Below are 26,257 nucleotides of genomic sequence, written 5' to 3' on the forward strand. Positions count from 1 at the left end.
AGAATTCACACCCCTTTTGCCTCATGCAGAAAACAAAAATAAGTAAAAATTTTTTAAATTAAAAATATATAACCACTCTGAAAGACAAGAACACCTCTGTGGCCCAGGAATAGAAGAGTGGAGGTGATGGAAGCTCCAGTCTTCTGGGCACACCTGCTGAGAGGTCCCCGGGCGTGGGGGACAGACCCCCACCTCCTCCGGTGCTGGGTGTGGGGTTGGGCTGGCTGTGAGACACGGAGGGTCAGGCCAAGGTGCCCTGCTAGGAAGAGGGCATAGAAAAAGCTGCAGCTGTGCCACAGTCACCGGCTGTGACCAGTAGCCAGTAGCTGCCTGGGGCAGCAGGATGGAGAAGCCGGGGTCCCCCAGACAGAGTCTGTGCCCAGTGACTTGTGCTGGCTGAGTGGCAGGATCAGCAAGACTCCCACGGACAAGACACCCAAACTGGCCACTGGAGCTTAGTTCTGATGGGGTGCTGCTGTGATGGGGTGCTCCTGATGGGGTGCTAGGGGGCTGAGGGCAACCACATTTCCCAGGAAAGGAGAGGCGAGAAGGACAGTGGGGCAAAGACACCAACAAAGGAAATTCCCACCCAATATGACACGGCAAGTAAAATTTTAAAGCACAGAAAAGAAACTCATGTTATAAATGATAGCCAAAATGCTCAACAAGTCAGAGAGTTCATTCCCAAAAGAAGAGAAATAATATAGCCATCTGAAAACCATGGTCAAACTCCCAATGAGCTAAAGGAAAAAAAGAATATCTCCAAGGATAATAAATCATAGGCAGGGATTATGAAACAAAAGCCAGTGGATATGAAAAAGAACCAGAGAAAATCCTGGGAATAAAAACTATCACCTCTATAATTAGAAAAAATGAAAACAACGCCAGTTAATGAATTGGAAGGCATTCCCTTGGAACACAGATTTAAAGACTTGAGACAGAAAAGGCTAGATTCAAGCTTTAGCACAGCTATAACCTAAGAGTTCCAAAGTGGAGAACTGAGGACAGGGTAGATGTTAGTACAGCTGAGAATTTTCCAGAGTTGAAAAACATCCTCAGATTGAAAACCCGCGTGAACCAGTCCCTATTTTATAATGCAAAATCTGTCTATGTGAATCTCTGTTATAAAATGGGAATTTGGTGTTAACACGTGCCCAGCCACAGTCCCAGTGACGAGAAAAGGACACAACGAGGGTGCCCAGAGGGACGGCCGGGTGACGGGCGCACGACTTCTCCCCGCCTGTCTCCCGCAGTGGGAGCCCCACGCAGCAGAGACCCCTGAGCCGGCAGGCAAGCCTGGTGTGCCTCGGTGCCCCACCCGACTGTGCGTGGGGGACACTGTCTCACTGACGTCGTGACACAGTCGGCACGGACAATCTCCCAGCTCAGTTGCCTCTCCCCCACCCACCCCATTCCAGGCTTCAGTTCCATGTCGCCAAAGAAAAAACCAGAAAGAGACCATCTACCTTTGCTTATACAAAATAGACACCTGCCACCACAAGGGGCCTCTTGCCTTGCACCCGGCTGCAGCCCACGTGCTTCTGGTGGGACTTAGACCAAGCCCCCTCCACGCCATCGAGTGGCATCATTTAAGTCTCTCGTTCTGCACTTTGCTGGCTGAAGGTTGTGAATGTTTGATGAGCTGCTGAGCTTGCAGCATGACTATTTTATTAGAAGGCTGAGTGTCTTGCAGCTGTGTTACTAGTGAAGTTGTTCTTTCTCTTAAAAACGTGAACTTCACTCCTGTTGTGAAGTGGAAACCGGCAGGATGTTGCAAGTCACTGTTCAAAAATGGTTTGGCCCATGTGAAAGCAAGCCTGGATAGACTAGGCCTTTTTTGCCTTTTCAATTGACCCACAGCTAATTTAGGACGGAAAGAGATCTTTCGATACCTGAGGGAATACAATCCTTCTGGACTCAGTCTGTGATTGCTGAGATGTATCATATTCGAACTCGGGCGACAATCCGAAGCATCAGTTATGAATTTCCCATGGTGCCCATCAGGATGAAGCAGGCAAGACAGAGAACCCAGGGCTAGGGCAACCCTGGACGGGCACTGGCCAGTCTGAACGTCGCTTCTCGCCTGTCCTGTCTCTGATGCTTCTTAATCCATCTTTGGAGCACTCTGCAGATTCTGAAATACTCTGTAAGGTTAGTCTGTACTATTTCTGTTATGCTTTGAGATTCTGGTTTCTTTTCCTGTGGTTAATTGAAGAAACTTACCAGCTGAGTAGCCGCAGTACTTCAGAGCAGACGGAATACAACGGTTCATGCAGTATCATTAGGATGTGTCTGGACAAAAAGGGCGTCTTTGAAGGACAGAACACACACATGGATCCCTCTCGAGTGTCTGCGTCTCCCGTTAATGGTGCATCCACGGCCCCTCAGGCGAGCATGTTCCCTTGTTGTAACGCTGCTAAAGTGACTCTTAAAAAAGAAATAAACTGAGCATACAGCAGACAGGCCAGCACCCATCACGACCCACAGCATCAGCCCGCAGCCCTGACCACAGCTCCTGCGGCCACTCCCGCCCACGGTGGTCAGGGAAGCTGTCAGGCAGGATGTGGAAGGTTGCAGGGGCAGCACTGGTGCTCTGGCCTCTGCTCTCGAGTCTGAATGTGCCAGGGCACGGATGTCTTAAAAGCTCAAGAAGACACCAGAGTCCAGGAAGCCCAGCCTCCCGCTGCCTCTGTCAGGATGACCGGCACTCGTGGGCTCTCGCAACCGAAGCAACTTCTCAGACTGTTTCTCAGACTGAAGTGCAACCTAGAAAGTGAGTCTTCAGGAATATCTGCTGACTTATTGTCTCTCCATAAAGCTGTCTATGAAGGGACAGAAATGAAGAAGAATATGCCCCAAACAATGTAAAAATGGTGGGTAGAGATGGAGACACCCGCTTCTTGTTGCTCAAGGGGGCGAGAGTTCCTTCTCTCTGTAGTAGTCGGACACTCGCCACATAGGAACAAACAGAAACCACTGTAGACACTTCACAGGGACAGGGTTTCACACAGGATCTCGTGGCAGTGATGATGGGAGAGCTGAGGAGCCAGACAGGGCCAGCAGGGCAACCAGAGTTCAGGAACCGCAGCTGCTGGAGGGCTGAGGAGGTGGAGCTGCAGGTGGGTGAGCGGGCAGCTGGACAAGGGGGAGGAGTGCTGGAGGAGCTGGACCACGGGTGAGGCTGTGCAGCGCCTGCAGCCCCAGAGCAGCACAGCTTCAGCGGCAGAGGAGGCTGCAGCACCTGGCTTCTGCCCCTGTCCGAGTCTTTCACACTTTCAGTCTTCCACTCAGAACTCACGCTGGCCAAGCAGCCTGGGAGCAAAGAGACATGGAGACTGGGAAATGTAGCCCCATGAGACAGGGCAGGAGGGAGGGGAAGGGCGGGAATACAGCTGGGGGAGGGGAAGGGCCAGGATGGAGCTGGAGGGGAAGGTCAGGCATGGAGCTGGAGGGGAAGGTTGGGGATGGAGCTGGGGGAGGGGAAGGGCAGGGATGGAGCTGGGGGAGGGGAAGGGCGGGGATGGAGCTGGGGGAGGGGAAGGTTGGGGATGGAGCTGGGGGAGGGGAAGGGCGGGGATGGAGCTGGGGGAGGGGAAGGGCGGGGATGGAGCTGGGGGAGGGGAAGGGCGGGGATGGAGCTGGGGGAGGGGAAGGGCCAGGATGGAGCTGGAGGGGAAGGTCAGGCATGGAGCTGGAATGGAAGGTCGGGGTTGGAGCTGGGACAAATGTGCGGTAGACAGCCATACAAGCTAGAAGAGCTGACTTTTTCCCCATAGTAAAAGGAGTTTCATCCCCATGGAATTTAAATTAATTTAAATGAATTTATAGATTATATACCTCTGTGTCTTTTATTTCCCCCTCATGCTTAATTAGTTATCTGAGAACAGGTTTGCTGATTAAGATTAAATAATTAACCAGAATTTAGTTACAAAGGACAGTCCGTCATAACATCATCTGCCATGAGGAGAAGCAGTAAGTGGGTTCTGCCTCCACCAGGAGCATCTGTCCAGGAGTAACTCAGAAACTCTCACAGAGCACCTTCCTCAACCAATGTCGCTGCTCCGTCTGACAGCTCAGCCTTTAGCAAGAGGATGCTGGTCCGGCACCTGCTCCCTGGCAGAGCCCTTGCTCCTCCTCCCAGGCAGAGGCCTGTGTGTGTGTGTGTGTCCTCGGCCCTCCTTTTCCTAGACGAGCCTGAGAACTGGATGAGAAGTCTGACCAAACAGCTCATCGTTTGTGTGAAAGTGGGTTTCGAGTTGAGGTGAGGTGACATTTTCCCACTTTTGTTAGGGTCTTACACCGGCTCAGAAAATGCTCCCTAACTGGCAGGGCATCTGGTCTGTAGCTCAAAGCTGAGTCCAGATCAGAGGCCAGGAGGGGCGGGAGCGAGCAGAGAGAAACCTGCCTGGCAGACAGCAAGGCGGAAGCACATTCTGGAAACGTGCTCTCTGAGGGCAGCGTCTACATGGCGCCGAGGCCTCCACAGGAGCCTCCGCCAGATGCCCAGACCTCGCGGTGTGGCCACCCGGGCCTCCCACGCCAGCAGCCCCGACCACGCTCCAACTTCACCCCCGTTGCCTCCTTTCCAAAATCCAGTGGCAATAAAAACAAACAAATCCAACGCCCTCTCCTTCAGGGCACAATAATCGTAATGTTTATTGAGTGCCTCTGTGCACCAAGCACTGTTCTCCATGCTTTATCAGCATGAACTCATATAGTCCGCACAAAGGATCTGCGTGGCAAATTCTATTACACGTCCATTTCACAGATGAGGACATCGAGACACAGAGAAGTTCAACAGCCTGCCCACGATTACACAGCTTCTGAAAACCCAACAGCCTGGCCCCAGTTAATGGTCTTGGTCACGACATTGATTCCTCTCAGCTGCAGTCAAGAGGGAAGAGTAAAGCAATCAGATTAAACTAATTCACACTTAGGTGTGAGTAACCTACAGTCATTTGTCCTCCCTGAGAAGGCTGCACTTTTAAAAGATGTCCGTCAACTGAGGAATCTCAGGCAGTGCACTGTTACGAAGCACCTACTGTGTGCCAGCTCTGTGCCAAGCGGTGGGCTCCGAGTCCTGGGCGCCCACGGGTAGGTGCCCGCCCCCTGCCCTGCTTTCATTCCAACCAGAACAGCTCCAGTTGTAAGAGGTGCGTGTGTGCGTGTGTGTTAATATTGTCCTCTCCTGTCACAGAGCATCCGAGACAAGATTTTGTCTAAAACCAGCCCTGAGGCTGGGAGCTCTCTCTGGAGGGCCTGGGGCGGCCTTCCCTGCCTTCTCTTTCCTGTTGCACAGTGTGAGCGAAGTCACTTGCTGTCCCTCCAGGTACAAAGTCGCCAGCTTTGGGGCCGGGGGCAGCCACCCAGGTAGACCCCTCGGTAGACACATCACCCCATAGACGCCCTCACGTCTGGCGCGTTTGCTGGTTTGCTGATCGTCTCTTTACTTGCATCACTTTTTGCCTTTTTGAACTCAGAGAGTCCCTAGGAGTCTCCGGGCTTCCAGACGTTTCACAGTGGCTCTCAAGGCCCCCAGACAGCCCAGGAGGGCTCGGGGTGTCACTTCTGGAGTCCTGGCACAAGTATTTGTAGCTGGGGAAGGGCATCTCTCACCAGAATCAGCTCCCAGTGTCTTCTCCCAGTTCGTGAAAACCTGTCAAGGTAAAGGGACAATAGCACCTATTTTTTTTAACTTGGTAAAAAACACACAACAAATTTTACCATCTTAGTCACTTTTAAGCGTGTAGCTCAGTAGTGTCAAGTATGTTCACACGGCTGTGGAACAGATCTCTACAACTTTTTCTTCTTGCAAAACTGAAACTCTGTACCCTTAACTCCCCATTTCCATCTCCGCCCAGCTCCTGGCAACCTGCATTCTACTTTCTGTTTCCTTGAGTTTGACTACTTTAGATGCCTCCTATGAGTGGAATCACACAGTATTTGTCGTTTTGTGACTAGCTTGTGGCACTTAGCTTAATGTCATCAAAGTTCATCCATGTTGTAGCATGTGTCAGAATTTCCTTCCCTGTTAAGAATAATATTCCCTTGGATAATATTATTCCATTGTGCTGGATGTTGTTCAACATCATCATTATCAATAATCAATTCACTATCAATAATATTCCATTGTATGTATATAACACATTTTGTTTATCCATCGTCTGTCAGTGGACACGTGTTGCTTCTACCTCGTGGCTTTCGTGAGTAACGCTGCTGTGAACGTGGGTGTGCGGACACCTCTTTCAGCTCCTGCTTTGCGTTCTTTTGGAAACACGTCCGGAAGTGGGATGGCTGGGTCACAGGTAATTCAACTGGATCTATTTTCAGTGCGCACTTGCTGCAGGCTGCCTGGGACCCTCAAGGAAAAGCTCACAGATCGCACCGGAGAACTCTCATGCCACTCAGAATGTTCCATCAGTTCTGTCGGGACCTGGCTGCTTGGAGGAGAATGGGAGCTCCCCCAGGTCTGGGGAGAAGGCCTGCTCCTTCGGCGTCCCCAGCCTGCGGTGTATCACATGAGCTCATAAACACCACCTTCCTCCTGAATGCCTCCTCGGCACAGACCTCTGAGGCCACCTCGAGCTGGCCCTTACAACTGGAAACCACAGGAATGTCCATAATGCAATTTAAAATATGCCAGTTCCCACTGCACCCATCCGTGAGCTAAACACTTTGCACAAAAATCCCGGCAGTCCCACCTCCCTTATCAGAGGAAGTTTTATGGCCGAGGCCACTGCGAAGGTCTCAGTGATCCGAGAAATACTCAAGTGCAGCTTCTGGAACACCAAGCAGCAATGTTATGCGAGTGGATTCTGTTTAATTGTTTATTCACAACACTCAGTGACTGAACTGCTAGGTACCATGGTGACAGACATGAAGGTGGACGGATGGGAGTCACAGAAAGACAATGAGTCCCCTGTCTTTAATGTTAATTAGTTGGTCCCTGCCATATATTCCATCTGTTCACATCCTGTGACTTCAACATCCAAGCTGTGTGAAGAAAGAAAGAACAAAATATACATTAAACAGTTGTCAAATTTGGAGGTTTTTTCAAATTGACTGAGAGGGCTGATAGTTCAAAAATATCACTTTGTCCACCTTTTGAAAATTAACTGAAGATATAAATTATTACTAAGGGGAGGATATTTCTATTTCTTAGCTATTTTCTTCCCTTCCTTAGCCTCTGGTTATATGCTACAGGAGAAACCATTATGGACAATTACCAGTCAGTCACTGGTCCATCAGGTACGAGGTCCAGGGACCTCTGCCCGTTTGACGTGAAGCAGGGCTGTGGCTTTAACTTCTTCACGTGTTATTGGTGCATCTTATACACCAATCAGATCATCGGAACTGAGTTAGACTATTGTTCAGGGCGTAGGTTTAAGAACGATCTAGTTAACTCTACAAAGCAAAGGTCTTGAAATTCAAGAGATTTTTAAATACGAGGGAGTCCAGTCCGGGCGAGTATAATCAGAAGTTTGGAAGTGTGAGCTTCAAAAACTTTATACAGAAAAACTGTCCAAGAGGCGGAATGGGAAACATAAAGTAGACCTTTCCAGAAAATGAAACAAATGAACAACAAAAGGAACCAGAAAGTCTGGGAGGGGAAAAGTCCCTACGGAAGTTCTTCCTATTCCTATTTCAACTCTGCCGACTTTCTGACAGTTGTGGAAAACAGAGTCAGAGCAGTCTCTGACTTCTGGACGTGTGGAAGCAGACTCGCGTGGCCGCGCCTCTGACGGGGCTGCGGGTGGCAGGTCTGCAGGGCGTTGCATGAGCCTGGAGGCTGTTGGACAAATGCACAGCCCTGTGTGCACTGCGTCTGTGTGGTGGCCCCATGAGTGAGCATGAGGGAGGGAGAGAGAAACCCTTCAAGGGGCGGGGGCCAGGAAACGCCTGGGCCAGGGCTGCAGACGCCCAAAAGGGAAGGCACAAGGAAGGTTGCTCCGTCCTCCTCTGAGGCCACTACTCTGAGCGTGATGGCTGTGTGAAGGGCAAACAGCATGGAGGCCGATGTGTAGACTTGCAAACATGGCGGTTGAATGTGAAACCTGGCTCAGCCGCTGGGAGCTCTTGGGGAGCAAACTGCCAACCTGTGCCTCAGTTTCCTCATCTCTAAAAGAGACATAACAACACCTCTGTATTCCTTGAGGTCGTTGGGAAGATTAAACGAATTTCTATTTGTGATGCTCCTAGAAGAACACCTGGCACACACATACAGTATGATATGTGGCACATGTATGCAGCATGACATGTGGCATGTGTACTCAGGACAACACGTGCACATGTATGCAGTATGACATGGAGCACACATATGCAGTGTGATGTGTGGCACACTGTGCAGAATGTCATGTGGCACACGTACGCAAGGTGACATCAGGCACATGTACGCAGTATGAAATACAGCACACATATGCAGCACACATATGCAGTATGACACAGGGCACACATATGCAGTATGACATGTGGCACACATACAAAGGACGACATGTGGCACACGTGTGCAGTATGAAATGTGAGCACACATACTCAGCATGACATGCAGCACATGTATGCAGTATGACATGTGGCACACACACAAAGGACGACATGTGGTACACATGTACAGTATGACGTGGCACACATAAAAAGGATGATGTGTGGCACATGTGTGCACTATGAAATGCAGCACACATATGCAGTATGACATGCGGCACACGTATGCAGAATGACACGGGGCACATGTACGCAGTATGACACAAAGCACATGTATGACATATGGCGCACATACGAAGGACGGCACGCAGCACACGTGTGCAGTATGAGATGTGAGCCATAGCTCCTAGTGGTCAAGGAAGGGCCTCTGCTGAGCAGCCCTGACCAGCAGGTCTGAAACTCATGAAATTTGCCAGCCTGCTTTAAGAGCACAGCTAACGGTTCCTTGTTTGAAGCTCATATGAGGCTGGACGTCCTTAAACCACTTGAGCCGGAGCCAGTCAGGGGCCATTCTTGCCAGGGCCTCATAAACCTCAGACGATGAAAGACAGAAATGGATTTGACTGCAAGTTTTCACTGCCAAGCGACAGTGCTATTGCCGTTTCTGTGAAGGAACAGCCTTTCACGAACCTCCTCTCCCAGCGTCACTGTTACATGTGCAACTGTGGGATTTCCCCAGAAGGGTAAATAAAGCCACATCTGGGCTCCACTGTTGTCCCCTGGTTAGGAAGGGACCACTGTCCTCAGCATAGACGTGGAGGAGGACGTGTAACATGGAGAGGGGACCTTTTAGGGGAGACAATTCAGGAGTTCAGTATTTTCCAGAAGCCTGAGGCCGGGCCTGAGTCTGGGCCACTGCGTTCCAGCAGCGGCGACCCCTGAAGAGGGGGCGACTCGTTGGCTGTGCGTGCTCCTCCATGAGAGGGCTCGCAGCTGGGCCGGATTTTTAAGAGTCTGTCTCCAGAGTTATTAAGATGCGCTGGGCGAGCCGCACCTTCAGACAGTGAGAGAAACACAGGCAGAGGTTCTTTTTATGCATCTTCCATGTACCTGTAACCATGGATACCTCCGAACGTCCTGTTTAACTTCCCAGAGGACATCCAGCTAAAACGCATCAGCGCCAGCCAGGCGCGAAGTTTGTGTCTCCTCGTGTTTTCCCGGCAGCGTTTCTCTGAGTCCCAAACCAAATAATCCTGCCTATATATCATGTGGAAAACACAGAGAAGCCTATTTTGAAGGGAAAACATCCTATCATTCATAATAATCTAATATTTCTGAAATGAGTATTGATGTGGAATACAACGCCAGGGGACTGGACAGAAGAGCGCACATGTCAGAGGAAGGCGCTGATTCCCGCGGTCTCCAGAATGCAGGGGTCTGCTGGCCGCTCGCAGCCCAGCGTCTCACCGGCGCCACATCTCCTGGCGAAGCTCTCTCAGAACAGGGCTGCCTCCAGTCTGCCCGCTCGGCCAGCTCCCAGGAGGCCGATCTCTGACATTTGGTGTTGCCGTCTTCATCATCTCTGTCAGGGAGGCAGTGGCTGTGAGCTCACGGAAGCTGCCCCAGACCCGTGACATCAGACCTGTGTAGACACATACATAAAACACACACAGGCCACAAGATCTGCCAAACACGTGTGTTTGCAGCAGGTTTACTCGTCGGGGCCAAAACTTGGAAGAAACAAGATGGATACATAAACCTTGGTGCATACAGACAATAGGACGTTATTCAGAGCTAAAAAGAAATGAGCTTCTGAGTCATGAAAAGACATGGAGGAAACTTAAACACACATTACTAAGAGGCAGAAGCCAACCCAAAAGCGCACACACTGCACGATTCCAACTATACGACATTCTGGAAAAGGGGAAGCTACGAGGCAGTAAAAGGATCAGCGGTTGTGGGGGGCTGGGTGAGGGACGGAGGGGTGACTAGGCAGGGCACAGAGAGTTTTTAGGGCAGTGAAGCTGCTCCGTGTGAGCCTATAGTGGCGGACACGTGGCAGCACACATTCGTCGAAACCCGCAGAATGTGCAGCACCCAGAGTGAGCCCTGATGGAAACCGTGGACTCCAGGTGATGATGACATGTCAGTGCAGCTTCATCAGTTGTAACAAATGCACCATCTGGCACAAGAGTAGAAAAGTAAAGTCTTCAAAAACCAAAACAGGGCCAGCCCTGCGGCCTAGTGGTTAAGTTTGGTGTGCTCCACTTCGGTGGCCTGGGTTCCAGGTCTGGACCTACACCACTGGTCTGTCAGTGGCCATGCTGTGGTGGCAACCCACACACAAGAAGAGAATGATGGGCAGTGGATGTTAGTTCAGGGTGAATCTTCCTCAAGGGAAAAAAAAAATCTTCAAACATATGCATACACATGCACGTCAAATCCAAACATACGTGTTCCCCAGTGTCCACCACCTTCCCTGGGTTTACAGAATCGAGTCCAAGTCTTTGGATGAAGGTGGAGTGTGGAAACTTAGCCCGTACGGGTCAGACTCTTTGGCACGGCATTCAAGACCCTCTAGGCCCTGGGCCTTCTCTCCCCCTTTGTCCCTCCTCCATTTCTTCCTGCACACACCCCTTCTCCACCCTGCGCCAGCGAATCCCGAGCTCCCACATTGCAAATGGGCTCTCTCCCCCGCCAGCCACACTCCACACCTGTCCCCTCCACACGAAATGCCACTCACAACTATCGAGCATCCACTCCACGCTCTGCCATTGCCCAAACCGGCAAGGCCTGCCTCCAACACCCCTCGGTGTTTCGACTCCCGCAGCCAGCTGAAGTCTTCCTCTTCTGGGCATTTTATGCATTTCTCTTGTTAAACCACTTGTAATTACACCCCGAGTGGACATTTCCCCCCGTGACCCCCTGCCCTCTCACCTGCTGAGCACAGAGGGCCCTCAGCAGACACTGGGCTTTGGGGTAGAAAATACTCCTATTAACAGTAAGGTCATTTTTTAGTGTAACATTTTTCCTGATTCTACACTCATGAGCATGTTTTTCTGCTGATCCTTGAGAGAATGATTAATGAAAATGAATACACACTCCATCTGGACGAGCAACAGAGACGCATCGTTCACTTGTATGTACCTACATTAGGTACACACGGAACACATGGGCACTTTCCCACCCTCCTTCGTCCCGGGCGCTTCAGTTTGCCTGTGTCCTGGGCTGCCACACCCAGGAGCTGGAGGATTCGGGCTCCGGGTGGTCCTGGCACGGTCCTCTGGTCCTAAGACTTCCTTTTGCTCAAGGTAAACCGGCCACACGGAATGCCCGAGCTGGGGTGGATGGCAGTCACGAGCCCCTGTGCTGCAGAGCAGGGGCGCTCTCCTCCATCACGGCCTTTGCTCAGAGCCTGACACGCAGTGAGCGTTTACGAAATATTTCCTTCCTACTCTTCCTGTTGTCTTCATCCAATAATGAGGTCTTAATTTTCCTTCCTTCCCTTGAAGTTACTGTGTTGACTTTTCTGTTGCTGTTCCTGCAAACGCTGGAACGTGGGATGACCCTGGATTCTGGCAGAGCTCAGCGGTGCCGTCTGTCCTGTGGCTGGGGCACGCGGCTTCTGTCCTGTTGGCCGACACTGCCCTCTTCTGGTCTCTGGCAGGTCTTAAAAATTTACTCTTCGCAGCAAAAATGCACCCAGCATTCAATGACGGTAAATGGGAAACAAAATCCTCCCGATCTTAATATTATCTCGTCAGTTCACCTGTCAAAAACTCTTCAGTGCTTCTTCCACACTGTTAGGAATGCCAAACGTTTCTCAAATATTCTTAAAACTCAAAACTCTCAGTGTTGTCTTTCTGTTTTATTTTTTTACGTAAAACTTGTAATTCATGAATAAAAAGTGGTGGTGATCTTTTAGTCAGATTTTTCGCTTAGTTTCCAGTTTCACTCAAGCACCTGTGGATGTGGCGGTGGTTTGTTCTGTTTTATTATCGAGTGACGTGCAGTCACGGCCAGGCTCTGCCACTCCTGGGTCAGGTGACCGGGTTCCAGGACAAGCCATCTCGCTCTTAACTTCAGCTCCTTCTCCAGCAAGGGCTCCGGAAACACCGGCCCTGATTCCTCTGCAGGGACGATGCACATCATGTAAACGCTGCGTGTGGAGACGTGTGGAAATCTGTAAAGTGCTGCACTCATCGGAGCCATGGTGACTGTTTCCAGATGAGGAGACACTTTTTTTTTTTGAGGAAGATTAGCCCTGAGCTAACGTCTGCTGCCAATCCTCCTCTTTTTGCTGAGGAAGACTGGCTCTGAGCTAACATCTGTTCCCATCTTCCTCCACTTGATGTGTGGGACGCCTGCCACAGCATGGCTTGTCAAGTGGTGCCATGTCCACACCCAGGATCCAAACCAGCGAACCCCAGGACATTGAAGTAGAACATGCGAACTTAACCGCTGTGCCACTGGGCTGGCCCAACAAGACACTTTTAATAAAAGACATGAGGTGTTATCAAGTGAAGCGCAATTTCATAAAAAAAGATGATTTTAAAAATCATGAAATATTTAGAGACATGAATCTAGAAAATATTCTTTGTTTCTTTCCCTGGAATCTCTTAGAATAATATAGAAAATAACTCTTATTTCCCTGAGGAATTTTTGGTATAATCTTAGCAGAAGATTTGATTTAAAATCTAAAAGGTTCTTTTAGCCCTGTAATCCTGTTTTGTTTAAGTGTGGAAATAATATTCTATCTAATGATAGTTTACAGTCCTTAAATATGTTTTATATTTTTAAAATAAGAATAATAAACCTACCATTAATTGTGCATCTATTACAACCATATTAAAGGGACTCCACATACATTCTATCGCATTCTGCCCTCAGAATAATCCTGCTTTACTATTTCCTCCAGGAGAGAAGGACTTGGAGGCTCAGAGGGGAAGAAAACGGGGTCCCGTGGCCGGTGGTCCCCGGTGACTGCCGTCAGGGCCCCACCACCGCTGTGCTGGCTGAGGTCTGTCTAGTCAGCGACGGTCTGGTCTTTGTCCCACGAAAGAAGCTGTCAAAGGAAGAGCGAGGCTGGAGCGACGTCGTCCCGGGATTCTTAGGAGCTGTCCGCTTTCTCCCGCTTCATGCTGACAACACAGACGTGGCCAGGAACCAACTTCAATTCGGAAGAGCACCACGCTTGTGACGGCATCCACCAAAACTAAATATTCCTACTAAGTAAATTGAGGGAAAAAAATACACTATAAATGCAACTGAGAAAAAATAGTCTAATTTTAAAAATTAGTAACTTTGTTATATGTTCTTGCTTTCAGCTTTTTTGAATGGTCCAAAATTCCCTGTCTCCTAAATGTGCTGACAAAGGTCAGAAACAGTTATTTAAAGAGAAACGAGTGCAGCGAAGGTGGAATTATGCGTAAAGAAGTTCAAGTCCTGGGCTGCTTTCTCCGATCACTTAGAACAGGTGTGAGCTACACTCTCCAAATTTCCTGTAAAGAGATGGTAAACTAACCTTAGTAAAACCTGATAAGATATAATAAAATAGGTCTAAACATTAGACAACATGTTTGACGTACCAGAAACTTCACACGCATTGTCTCATTTCACCTTCACCAAAACCCTCCAATGTGGGAGGTTTTATCCCCATTTTACAGATTGGTGACGCAGGGAGCCTTGCTCAGGAAGGGCCCAGGGCTAGTTGGTGGCAGAACCTGGACAGGCCGGGTGGTAACGTTGCCAACCAGACCGAGGTTCTGGGCTCTGGCGAGTCCTTGCCCCCACTGGCCTGCCCCGTGCTGGGACTGGCCTTCAGCCCAAACTCCTCCAGCTGCCTCTGAGGGTGGAGTTCTGGACTCTGCTCTTTAGCTTGGGGTTGTGGCCCCTTCATGCTCTTTCCCAGCTCTGACTCCTGCCCCAAGTCCCACCTCCTGACCTGGGGTGCAGCCCGTGTGGGCAGATGACCCCCAAAATGTGCTTTTTCGTGTGACTATCCGCCACGAACAGGTGCATCTCACAGCTGCAGGCCCACAGAAATCCCCCTACCTGGCCACCCCATGAAAACGGCCCCAGAGCCAGGGGGCCTCCACACCTCCTGCCTGATTCTCGCTCCACTTGGAGGAGTTCCTGTTTAATCAGAGGCGACGCCCATCTGTCTTCTGGGGCACGCCCCCCAGATCCTTGACCTTAGCTTGGAAGTCCTCAAAACATGCAGAAAGTAGAACCTTTCCTTGCCTTATGTGTAATGTAATTTGTTACATACATTACATGAAAAATAACTCTTCTCCATGAGTAAAGGCTCCGATGGTTCCTGGGAGGGCTTGGTCCATCCCAAGAGCCCTCAGTACTTTGAAAGCAAGTCACTTTTTGCTTAAATTAACCAGGGGTTGTTTCTGTTGTTTCAAATCCAGAAACTTAAAAGAGACCCACCACCCGCACCCCGCATGCTGTGATGGTTTGAGTCCTTCCCTGGATGGACTGTGGTCGTTCATATGCGTTTTCCTCAAAGTTTCTCCACGTTGCTAACTGTGGAGTGCAATTACATGCACCTGCTTGTTTTCCCTTCTGGATTAGCTTGTTTTGGGTTTCTCTTCCCATTCCCTGTGGTTCGTCATCATGGAGACTTTTCTGATGGAAGCGAAGGCCCTCGTGACAGATCCGCCTCCCCATCACCTCCCTGGAAGTATCTCTGGAGACCCTCTGTGCTGGGCATGTCCATCTGCCCCCACGCCCCTGCCCTCCGCTCCAGGTGCTGACCTGCGTGGACCCCGTGAACAGCGCCCAGCGGCGGCGCAGCTGGCAGGAGACCCGAGGATGAGGAGCAAGGTCAGGGACTCATTCTCCTAGCTCGCTCTAAGGTCACCCCAGGCCGTCCCATGACAGAGGTCACGACTTCTCTTGCTGCACGGTCCTCTCCTCCCTGATCTGTAAGCGCCTCCCTCACACAGTCCCTTTAGACCTGGGGCCGCGACGGCTCTGCTGCTAACTGCCTCCCCTTCCTGTGTGCGTCCTCGTGCCCCTGCACCCACGCCCTAGAAACTCTCTCCTGCATAAGTAACCCCCCCAAAGTCTCCCATTTCTCATGTGCCACACCTGTCCTGACATCCATGAAATGTGAAAGGCTCTGGACTGTAAGAGGTGGGCCACTCTACCCAGTGCCTTGGATTTCCTGCGCCCCCATTGGACAGCCTCCCAAAGGGTCTGGATGCTTGCTGCCCAAAACGCAGATCTCAAACCTGGAACCGGGTCCCTGGGAGCGGGTTAGAATGCAGAGCCTCAGGCCTGTCACGGACAGAGCTGCAGGCATCCACAGGTGCGTCTGTGCACATTAAAGTTTGGGCAGCACTGGTCTGAGTTATCCTGAAATCCAGGGCACAGGGTATCCCCGGATTACATGACCTCGGTGCTCAGTCCTGCAGCCACATGGGGGGGAAGCCACGAAGGAGAAGCTCACGCTAGTTGGGAAATGACTGAAGAGCGGGATGCCTGGGGCCACAGTCTTAGTCAACATTCCTCCTTCCAGGGTGAGGAGGGGACTGGGTGTTCACAGAGATGCGGCGCCCAGGAAGAGGGAGTGGGAAAGGGAGACAACGGGCAGGTCTCCGGAAGCCATGGAAGGGGCGTGGTGGTGCCATGGGAGGGGCTGGAGGAGCACCCAGCGCAGCCACACCTGCTGGGGACATCTGGCCCCGAGCAGCCGGGAACCTCCTGCTGCACTCAGTAGTGGTCTTCTGCACGATGCTGCTGGACGTGAGCACACAGAGGGCTTTGCAGAGCTTGCCGTGGCCACCAGCCGATGGACTGTCACACTCTCATTCTTTACACGTATCTGTCGTATGTATACAAACACTAACGCAGATTCCCCTTCAATTTAAATCAGAAAAAGAGTTTCCCAAGGACTCTTTTGTCTTTAATACGCCTCCTTTCTCCACCAAATTTACCAATTACAAAGGCATAAGAACAGAAAGTGAAGGGAATAAAAAGCCATTCTCAATCATTCTTAATCCTACAAACCAGGGAAAGCACGACTGACATTGAGGTGTATATCCTCCCAGAATTTAAAAGTAAAGATACACACACACGTGCAGATCCATGTATATTTATGTATTTATTAACATAGCTTTGTTTTGTTTCATTTTTACAAAAAACAGGACCATAGGATATGTAGTTTTCCATAAGCTACTTTGTTCACTTAATACATATTATGGACATATTTCCTTGCCAGTAAATTAAAATCTACATTTATTTTGAAAGAGTCTGTCATTAAAACATTAGGTTTTCAAAAACATATTTTGCCATATGGTGTTTTTCCAAAGGTGACATTGGAAAGACGGCGTCCCCGTGGTGTGGCGGTGCCGATGCAGACCTGGGCAGGGGAGGGGCCCGCAATTCCAAATGCCGCACAGGAAACCTTTCCGATAGACGGCTCGGTGCGAGGCCCAGGCTCTCTCGCGAGCCCTTTTCCTGGCCAGGTTTAGCGTAAGGCTGCTGGTGACGAGTGAGGACTTGGAGGTCGTGAACCGGCCTCCTGAGTCAGTCGGGGGCTCCAGTCCTGCGCTGGTCACCTGATCACTGAGGCAGACCAGAGCTAGACCTGAGCTCCCGTTCCCTGCTGTAAAGTGAGACTCGTTTCAGCCGTGACCTCAGAGGCGCCGTGGGAGGATCAGGCCAGCCAGTCCCTGCAAACGTGCGGCCTGGTGCCCAGCACACAGCAAGCGCTAAAAGCGTGGCCATGACCTCTGGGGTGGAGCAGGGGAGTCGCAACGTCCCTTCTTCCACCTCCAGAAGGAAGACAGAAGGAAAGAGAGAGACAGCAGGAAGCAGGAGGACAGGAGAGAGAAGAGGAAAGAATGCAAGCACAGGAATCACCATTCCTTAAAGGACGCCTGAGGCAGGAACCTTTCAGAACACGCGCGAAGGTGGGGGTTACGTACAGACTGTCGCCTGGTAGGGCTGAATGAACCCCAGTGGAAACCTTGGAGTTTGAACTCCAAGTGCCTGGGGAGGAGCTGAGCATGCTCCCGTTGGTGGCCGTTGTGTCAGTGCTCGGCAACCCCGGGGACGTGATGCTCTCAACAGGAAGTGAGGGCAGGAGTACGAGTTGAGAGGGAGCACGCCCACCCGCTAGCTGTGCAGCCTGGGCAGGATGCTCAACCTTCCTGTGCCTCACTCGTGCCATCTGTAACATGCGTTGACAGCATCGCCTTATTCCATAGGCCACTGTGCTGTCACATGAGTTAATCCATGCAGGGCTCAGAACATCACCTGGCTCATTAGTAAGCGTAACTGTGTTCTCATCATTGAAGTACGCTGGCCGAGTAATGGGCCGCGAGACCCCAAGGAGGGTCGTGAACTGTGGAGCACCACAATGATTCAAAAGTGAGAGTCTCTCTCTTTCTAAAAATCTCTCTCCCTCTCAATATGGAGATCTCCATCGATCCATCTTTGTCTGTCTATCCACGGAGAGCTGTTACCTCTAGTGCTGAAGCCCATCATCTAAAGGCCACCACCAGCACACCGACATGAAGGAGGGGGAAGGAAGCAGGATGGGGAGCAGGAGGGGAGGAGGAGGAAGAGGGGGAGGGGAGGGGAAGGTGGAACGGGAGGGGGAGGAGGAGGCGAGGGCGGAGCGGGGAGGAGGGCCAAAAAGAGGAGGGGAAGGGAGGAGAGGGAGGAGGAGGAGGAGGGGAGGAGGCGGGAGGGAGAGGGGGAGGGGAGGGGAAGGTGGAAGGGGAGGGGGAGGAGGAGGCGAGGGCGGAGCTGGGAGGAGGGCCAAGAAGAGGAGGGGAAGGGAGGAGAGGGAGGAGGGGGAGGGGAGGAGGAGGAGGGGGAGGGGAGGAAGAGGAGGGGGAGGGGAGGAGGAGGAGGCGGGAGGGAGAGGGGAGGAGGCGGGAAGGAGAGGGGGAGGGGAGGGGAAGGTGGAAGGGGAGGGGGAGGAGGAGGAGAGGGCGGAGCGGGGAGGGGGGCCAAGAAGAGGAGGAGGAGGAGGAGGAGGGGAGGAGGAGGCAGGAGGGAGAGGGGGAGGGGAGGAGGGGGAGGGGGGAAGGGGGAGGAGGAGTCGCGTCCATTTTGGTTGCTCCTGCAAAGGAGAAGACACTGCCGGGCCCGCGGAGCATCTCCGGACGAGGGAGCCCAGGCAGCCGGGTCATCCTGGGGAGGGATCGGGGAGAAGCAGACCTTGGGGACTGGAGGTTGTCAAGAAGGGGGTCATCTCGTGAACCTCAGTGACCTTAGTCCAAGAGTCGAGAGGAACGGAGTGGACTGGGCGTGCCGGGGGCAAGAAAGCAGGCTGCCGGCAGGAGCCTAGGGTCGCCCTTGCAGCCTTGGAGGGGCCTTCCGAGGAAACCCGTGTTCGCGGGCCGTGTCCGCGGAAGGGCTGTTCTGCTGGGAACGTCACAGGGCGACCACCAGCACAGCCATTCTCCTCCCTCGTCAGGGGATGCGCATGTGCGCCCGCGCGTGTGTGTATGCGTGTGTGTGTGTGCGTGTGTGTGCGTGTGCGTGTGTAAGGCAGCGAGAGTGCCTTACAGGGTCTCCATCTGCTAGGCGAGGCTGCGTCTGCACTGACTGCGCCACGAAGCGGCGCTCAGGACACAGGTGGTCTCGTGCTGCGGACACAGAAGGGCAGGTCCGGATCCAGGGCCGGTAGCGGCGCGGCCCAGACTCCACCCCAGGCCGCGGGGGCCCTCGCCCTCCCACCGGCTCCCCGGCCTCTGGTGGCCCTGCCTCGTTCGTGGGTCCCTCTGCAGTGCTGAGCCAGCTGTGCAGGTGGTCCCGTCCCTGTCCCCCTCCCCGACGTGGTCTCTAATGAGCAGTCCTGACCCGGACTGCGATCGACTGTGCTTAAAGCTGAAAAGACTCTCCATTTAAAAGTTCTTAACCACTTTTGGCAGAGTTAAGTTTACTTCTGGGGCACACTCTCCCTCTCCCCCTTTTTCCTGAGAACCCCCAGGCACAAACATGAGGTTGGTACACATCGTTGGGCATCAGGGATGTGAAGTGAAATGCTCAGTACCTGAACACAACGCCTTGAGAAGCTGGTCCTCTGTTCCCCTTGGAGTTCCTGCTAACCTCTCTGTGCCCACAGAGCCAGCAGGCTGGATGCACTTGACACGTATGCTCCCACATGATCTTCACACGGGTCCTGTGAGGCAGGAATTATCATCACTCTATTGACAGATGACGAGAACGAGGAAACAGTAGTTGAGCGACTTGCTGGAGGTCACCTTTCGACACAGGTGTGGATAGAGGATTTGAACTCAGAGTCTCTGGATGCCGAGCTACCTGTGTGTGTATATACATATCTTTACATGCATAAATATTTGTGTCTTTCAGCAGAACTATTCCTCTGCACAGATGGGGACCAGCAGTAGAGACACTCAAGCTGGCACAGAGATGAGCACCGCTGGTGGCGGGATGCGCCTGGAGGGCGTCTCAGGGAGGAGGCAGCCTGGACTCTGAGAGGCAGCTCTCCAGGCCTAGGGGCGGGGCAGTGGGGGCAGGTAGGAAGGTGATTCTGTGGGGCTCTGAGGACAAGCCTGGGCTGGTCAGGCTCCAGAGAAACACCACAATAGAAGCAATAATGTGACTTATGCTCCATGTAGTATTTCCCATCGAGCGTCTCTTAGCAAAACCATATTTTAACAGGCCCCTGGTTTCTGCGGTGCTGTCGGCCATTAAGCGCAGTGACTGTCCCACGCTCAGACTGAGCATCTTCCTTCTCACAGGAGTTCTGGATGGCAGATGCACACAGTGGCAGCAGGAGGCCGGGCAGGTGAAGATAAGGGGATGTAACTGGTGCCTCTTAGAGAACTCTCAGAAGAAGCGAGGGAGTTGCCTCGGGCTGCCTAAGTTCTGGCAGTCAAACTGGTGGAAGTTTATCCTTTCTCTGTAAACACAGGGCTGTGAGGCCAGCACGCATGGGTTTTATCTTGTTAGAAAGGTGCTCCAAGAGGGAAAAGAAGGAGGAGAAGGGGGAAGAAATGAAAAAGAAGCAAACAGCCCGTATTTACCAAAGCTGCACATATGCACACCCTGCGCCCTCACAATCCTGTTCCCAGATGTTTACCCTACAGAAACAGGCAGGTCTGACCGCCAAGAGCCTGGAGCGCCTACAGCAGAGCTTCCCGAACAGCCCCAAACCGGAAACGGCCCCGTGTACCCCACAGTAGAGGGGACAAAGGAATCGGGAACATCCATGAAATGGAGGGTGATCCCGCAGTGAGAGGAAGCAGCTCCTGCCTCTGTGCACCAGCGTGGGTGGGTCTCACACACGTGCTGGAGAAGGAGGCGAGACACAGGGCACACAGGGCGTGTGAGTGAGTCCGTTCTGTGTCTGGGGGAAGTCGGGGTGCTGTGGTCCTGGTGCAGCAGACGCGTGTGGAAGGCGCAGGAAGGGGTCCTGGATGTAGGTGGGGCTCTGCTTCTTGATCAGGCGACGGGTCAGTTGACAAAAGTTTGTTGCGCAGTGCACTTTTCTGCATGGGCTTTGCGCTTCAATACAATTTTTTTAATTAGAAAAAAGATGTCTGATTCTTTGACTAAAGACCAGACTGCCAGGCAGGGTCATGGCCCCATCACTGTCTGGACCCACAGACAGCAGACGGGATTCTGGTGCCCGGGTTGGGAGGGCAGGCACGTGGCTGAAGCCCACTTCTCCCAGTGAGAAAGCAAACTGGGGAAGGGAGACCGTGTGCGTCCACGTGCCAAGTCCTGCAGGGTCATATAGGTCAGGGATGGGGCGGGTGGGGTCGGCAGAGAGATGAGGGGAGGTCCTTCTGAGGGTGACTGCCACACCGAGCGCATGTGCATAAAACTAACGGTGTGTTCCACCCAGTAGACCCTGCTGGTTGTGGTTATAACCTTCCAGCCGTATATTTGGAAAGCAAAGCCCCATCCACTGAGGTGACCTACCTGGAGCCTTATGTTCACTAGCCAGGTCCTGAGCGGCCTCCTCATTGACTGGAGATGTTCCAGTTGTTTCGCTACACGAGCGACCCTGAAGGGACTCACCATTCGAAAAGCCCTGGGTTTAGCTGGTGGTAAGAGGGATTCAGGAATGCTAGTAGCGGCTGGCCCCGTGGCCAAGAGGTTAAGTTCGTGTGCTCCGCTTCGGTGGCCCAGGGTTTCACTGGTTTGGATCTTGAGTGCGGACCTGGCACCGCTCATCAGGCCATGCTGAGGCGGCATCCCACACAGCACAGCCAGAGGCACTCACAGCTAGAATACACAACTATGTACTGGGGGGATTTGGGGAGAAGAAGATGAAAAGGGGGGAAAAAAAAGATTGGCAACCGATGTTAGCTCAGGTGCCAGTCTTTGAAAAAATAAAAAATAAAAAGAAATGTTAGAAATTGTAAATCATTTTCTGGAACAAGACACTTCCCAGCAAAGCGGGTAGGCTTCTCCTGAGTCTTTGACCCCCACAGTGGCCTACGGTGTCCCTTGTTGCTCCAGGCTCCTGGAAGAGTGGCGTCACCACTGTTGGCTCTGACCATGATCCCTTTCCGTTGCATCAGTTATGGAGACTCCGTAGGGTCTTGTCCACTCAGACACTCAACAGAGCTGGAGACCACTATCTTCCACAGCTTGTCTGAGAACCAGCCGAGGGAGCAGCAAGAGCCTCCACTAAGACCAGAATCTGTGGGGGTGGCTCATGGCCCGGATCACTGTCCAGCTTCTACATGGATTTGGGGGCCTTGTTTCTTTGCAAGTGATATAGAGGTGAGACTTGTACACCGAGAAAGTTTCGACAAGGGTGATTTCATATGTGATGTACTTTGAACTTAGCGTAGAGGTGGTCCACCTGCCCGTGGAATTAGGTTTGGGCTGGTAACATATTTCCTCTTGATGCTGGAATTTATGTATGACTTGTTAGCCTTGTATGCATAGTTTTGGGTTAAACCTTCACTAAACATACAATTATGAGCTTAAGGTGTCAGGAAGGCTACCGCTCAGAATGAGCTGAGGCTTGAAAAGGATACAAAATTCAACATTAGGAAAATATGAAGGGAAATTACAGGGGGGGACTAAGTTTTATTTGAGCGAGAAAAACAAGGAAGCAATCTGCCCACTGCCCGGGGCAAGTGAGGCGATGTTGATAGATTTCAGAGAGAAGCAGAACAGCCCAGTTCAGCATTCTCCACAATGACTGCTGCTCGGAGAAAGGCCAGTCAATGGAGGCCCGAGATCTGTGGGTAGTTTATGATGAAGCTGACCAAGTGGAGCCGATGAAAGGCAGTCAGGTTTCTGCGGCTCAGGCAAAGGAGGGTGAAAACAGAGAGGAGCTTTCTTAACTTCCTAAAATGATCTCTGAGCAGTCAGAGATAGCAAGGGAAGTGTCCAAAAAAAGAAAAGAGACACACATAATACATTGATTTGGTCTCTGCAAACTATGGATCAGCAAGACTGAGGTTAGTACCAGATACAATCCTAGGGCAACGTATTAAAAGGAGGGTCTGTGATGTAATGACTTCGTGGTCCCTGGGAGACTTGGTGATTTCTGGAGACAGCATCTGGTTCATTAGAACAAGTCCATCTGGACAGCGCTCATTTCCTTAATTGATGGGTTTACTAGAGAAAGAGGAACAGTGAATACAGATTTTGGCATGGCATTGACCAACGGTCCCACGACATCCCTGCAGACAAAAGGGAAAGATGTGTGCATGTTGATGGATTCACAGTTGTCTGCACGGAGGTGGAGGCCTCTCGTGGCGACGGCTCTGATGCTGCCTCCTGATCCGCATCTCTGCAGCTACCAGAAGAGCATATCCACGGTGTCTAGATCACACCTGAGAGTGCTGATGAAAAACCGACATGTGTGGTAGGAAGGGGGACGTAAAGATGTATAAAGAGAGAATATAGACTATAGTCTGATAGAATTTATAGACTAGTCTGGTGGAATTAGAATCCTAAAATGGTTTTGGTGGACTGGGGTGATGGATCTAATCTACTCTAAGACCCAATTTTCTCATCTGTAAAATGGGGATAATAATATTGTCTTTCCCATAGGGCTGCTGTGGAGATTCCAAGATGATAGATTAAAAGTCAGTGCAGGGGCCACCTGGTGGCACAGCAGTTAAGTTTGCACGTTCAACTCCAGCGGCCCGGGGTTCCCCAGTTCAGATCCCGGGTGTGGACCTACACACCACTTATCTATCCATACTGTGGCAGGTGTCCCACATATAAAGTAGAAGAAGATGGGTACAGATGTTAGCTCAGGGCCAGTCTTCCTCAAAAAATCAAAATAAGAAATAAAAAAAAAAAGAAAAGTGAGTGCATGCCGTGTGCTTCACACAGGGTTAACACTCAACTACTATTTTCTTTGACACCACTACTAACACAGTTCCAGGCAATAAGTAAAAACCAAAATTCTAGACTTTGGTCCAAAAGTTGACTCCATCTCTGCTGGCTAGGAAGGTGTAAGTTCATAGAAATTTGTGGGACGAATATATTAGACTTTGAGTTGACCTTAAGCTCAGTTTGAGCCCAGAGTGTCTGTAACTGTCTGTGAAGTCCTTCGTGTGGCTTAGGCTCCCCCGCAGAACGTCAGTGTCTCGCACAAGGGGAGCAGCTCCTCCACGCGCCCACTGCAGCCCGCTCCACACCGCATACGCTGAGGTTGGGGCCAGACCACACTCGTGCAGAGGTTCTCAGTCTGGCTGCAAATCAGAGCCACCGGGGACACTGAGGACAAGTGCCTCAGAGTCCTGGGGACAATGTTAGAACCATTGTTTTAAATTAAATATCGAGATCGAGACTGGGCGCTTTTATTTACAGATCCATCCAGGACAGTGAGGGGATTTGAAACTTAGCCCCCTGAGGATGACTGAACAAAGATCCAGGGCTCATGAAGACGTGGAAGGTGCCTTCAAACAACAGAAGGATAGCGATGTGGGAGGAAAGATTAATTTTCCTGTCTCCAGGGCAGAACTTAGACCACTTTATGAGCCACAGGGAAATAAATATTTAATATAAGGATAATATCCTGAACGATTAAATTTGCTAGAAACTTAAATGAGTGACTTTGGGAAATGATCAAATTCCCATGACCGCCGCTGTAGTTGTCGTAACTGCTTCCTGGGGGTGTTATAGACCGAGGTGGATTACATAAAAGGAGGCTGTATGTTTCAATTCATTAATTTATCATTTTATTAACAATTATTTTTTTTTGAGGATGAAATTGACCACTTTCACTAAGTAGTCAGGGCCAGACACTGGTGCTTTAAAAAGGCCCCCTAGGGCTCCTAGCCCCACTTTCCAGGAGGGACTCAGTGATGAGAGTGCTGTACGTGAGGCAGAGTTTGTAGAAAACAATCCACTACCTTCCCTTCATGGTGTCCCCGGAGAGACTCATGTGGAGTTGAGGTCACCAAGCCTCAGAGGTTCTGACAACTGGGACAGAGAGAAATGCTAGATCCCCACTTCCTGGGTGATCTTTTGCTTTGTCTACTGTTACCATCTCTGACAGAAGGTGGAATTCTGATAAAGGTACTTCATAGCCAAAGCCTTCACCGTATCACACACAATTTTTGATCTTTAGCCAATTACCCACATATTTGCAAACAGCCAATACAGCTGAATTCCAGTAAAATAAAGGATTTGAAGGTTACGGCAATAGAGGATTAAATTTCTACCCCAGGGTTCAGAGTACTGGAAGACGACCTGTTTAGTCCACCCCCTTCCATTCCTATTTTTAATTCGTTGTTCCTTCTGAATACGAATAACATTTCCGGGCGCATCAGCCTGCATTGCTGTAGGTAAATGATTATTAGTTCGTCAAAAGGGTGGAAAAGCACCCTGGCAAAAAGGGAGGTTTATTTCATCCAGGTTGTTCATTAGTGATCAGAGAACAAGAGCCATCACATGAATTCTGTGAAATTCCCACCCATCACTTTGTTTCACAGCCAAAGACTGAGAGGGAGAAGGGCCTTCCCTTTGAACCCAGATCTCAGTCTCAAGACAATTTGTTTTTAAATTTTAAGAAAAGGCTTTTCAGTCATTAATTGACCCAGTAAATGGGGGAACTCTGTTTCAACTTGATTACTCAACATCTTTGTTTATCCATGTGTTTTGTTTCACCCAACATAACGTTCAAGTGTTGACTGGTGTTGGCCCATCTGGTATGCCATCAAAGGATATCAGGAGACGCCTTCATGATTTGATTTCAGTTGGACTGTCTTGAATCAAAAATCAAAATGGGTCAGAGTAGAATTCTTAGACCTAGAACATTTTGGATGTTTAACAAATACTTGTTGAGTTAGTGAACAATTCCCATAATACTAACAGCAACTGGAAATACATTTTATGCGCCCATTTGTTCATGTGACTCGCGTTTGCTGGGGATTCTAGAGCTGGAAGCGTGTGTCATGAGTTGCCTTTCCTCTTTCCTTTCTCTCGTTTCTCCATTGTTAACAGAATCCCAATTTTGCTTAGTGCAGCGTTCTACTTGGAACACACACCGGCCACCACAGGAGCGTTTGGTACCACCCTGGCCAGATGTTTCTGAGAAGGGTTTGGGGTTTCTGATTGGAAGGGACAGACGTGGGCCATCTGCCCCATGTTTCCTGTCTCGAACCAAGCAACTCACACCTTCGTCTTGTGACACCAGGGAAAAGGCCTCGAGAACTGAAGAGCCTTCAGCCCCGACCATGAAGATTTGCTAATAAAGAGAAGTCAGAGCACGTGTCTGACACGCAGTCTGCAGGTGTGCAGATCTGGCGGGCCCAGAGCATGCTGCTTTGTCTGGGATGGATCACCGAGAAGTTGATCTTAAATCGTGTATTCGGGCAGAGAGAAGAGCATTCTGGCTTTACACGTGGATGGAGAGGTA

At 51.0% G+C, this 26,257-nt stretch overlaps 1 long non-coding RNA gene across 1 annotated transcript; it reads left to right on the forward strand.

Moving 5' to 3' along the window:
• The first annotated feature begins 19,513 nt into the window (after nucleotides 1–19,513).
• On the forward strand, nucleotides 19,514–20,014 carry LOC138916065 (uncharacterized). The gene is made up of 2 exons (XR_011422702.1): nucleotides 19,514–19,664; nucleotides 19,762–20,014. It is a non-coding gene; the product is annotated as an uncharacterized lncRNA (long non-coding RNA).
• Nucleotides 20,015–26,257: the final 6,243 nt, after the last annotated feature.

The sequence above is a fragment of the Equus caballus genome, chromosome 10 (assembly GCF_041296265.1).
Source record: "Equus caballus isolate H_3958 breed thoroughbred chromosome 10, TB-T2T, whole genome shotgun sequence".
NCBI classification, from domain to species: domain Eukaryota; kingdom Metazoa; phylum Chordata; class Mammalia; order Perissodactyla; family Equidae; genus Equus; species Equus caballus.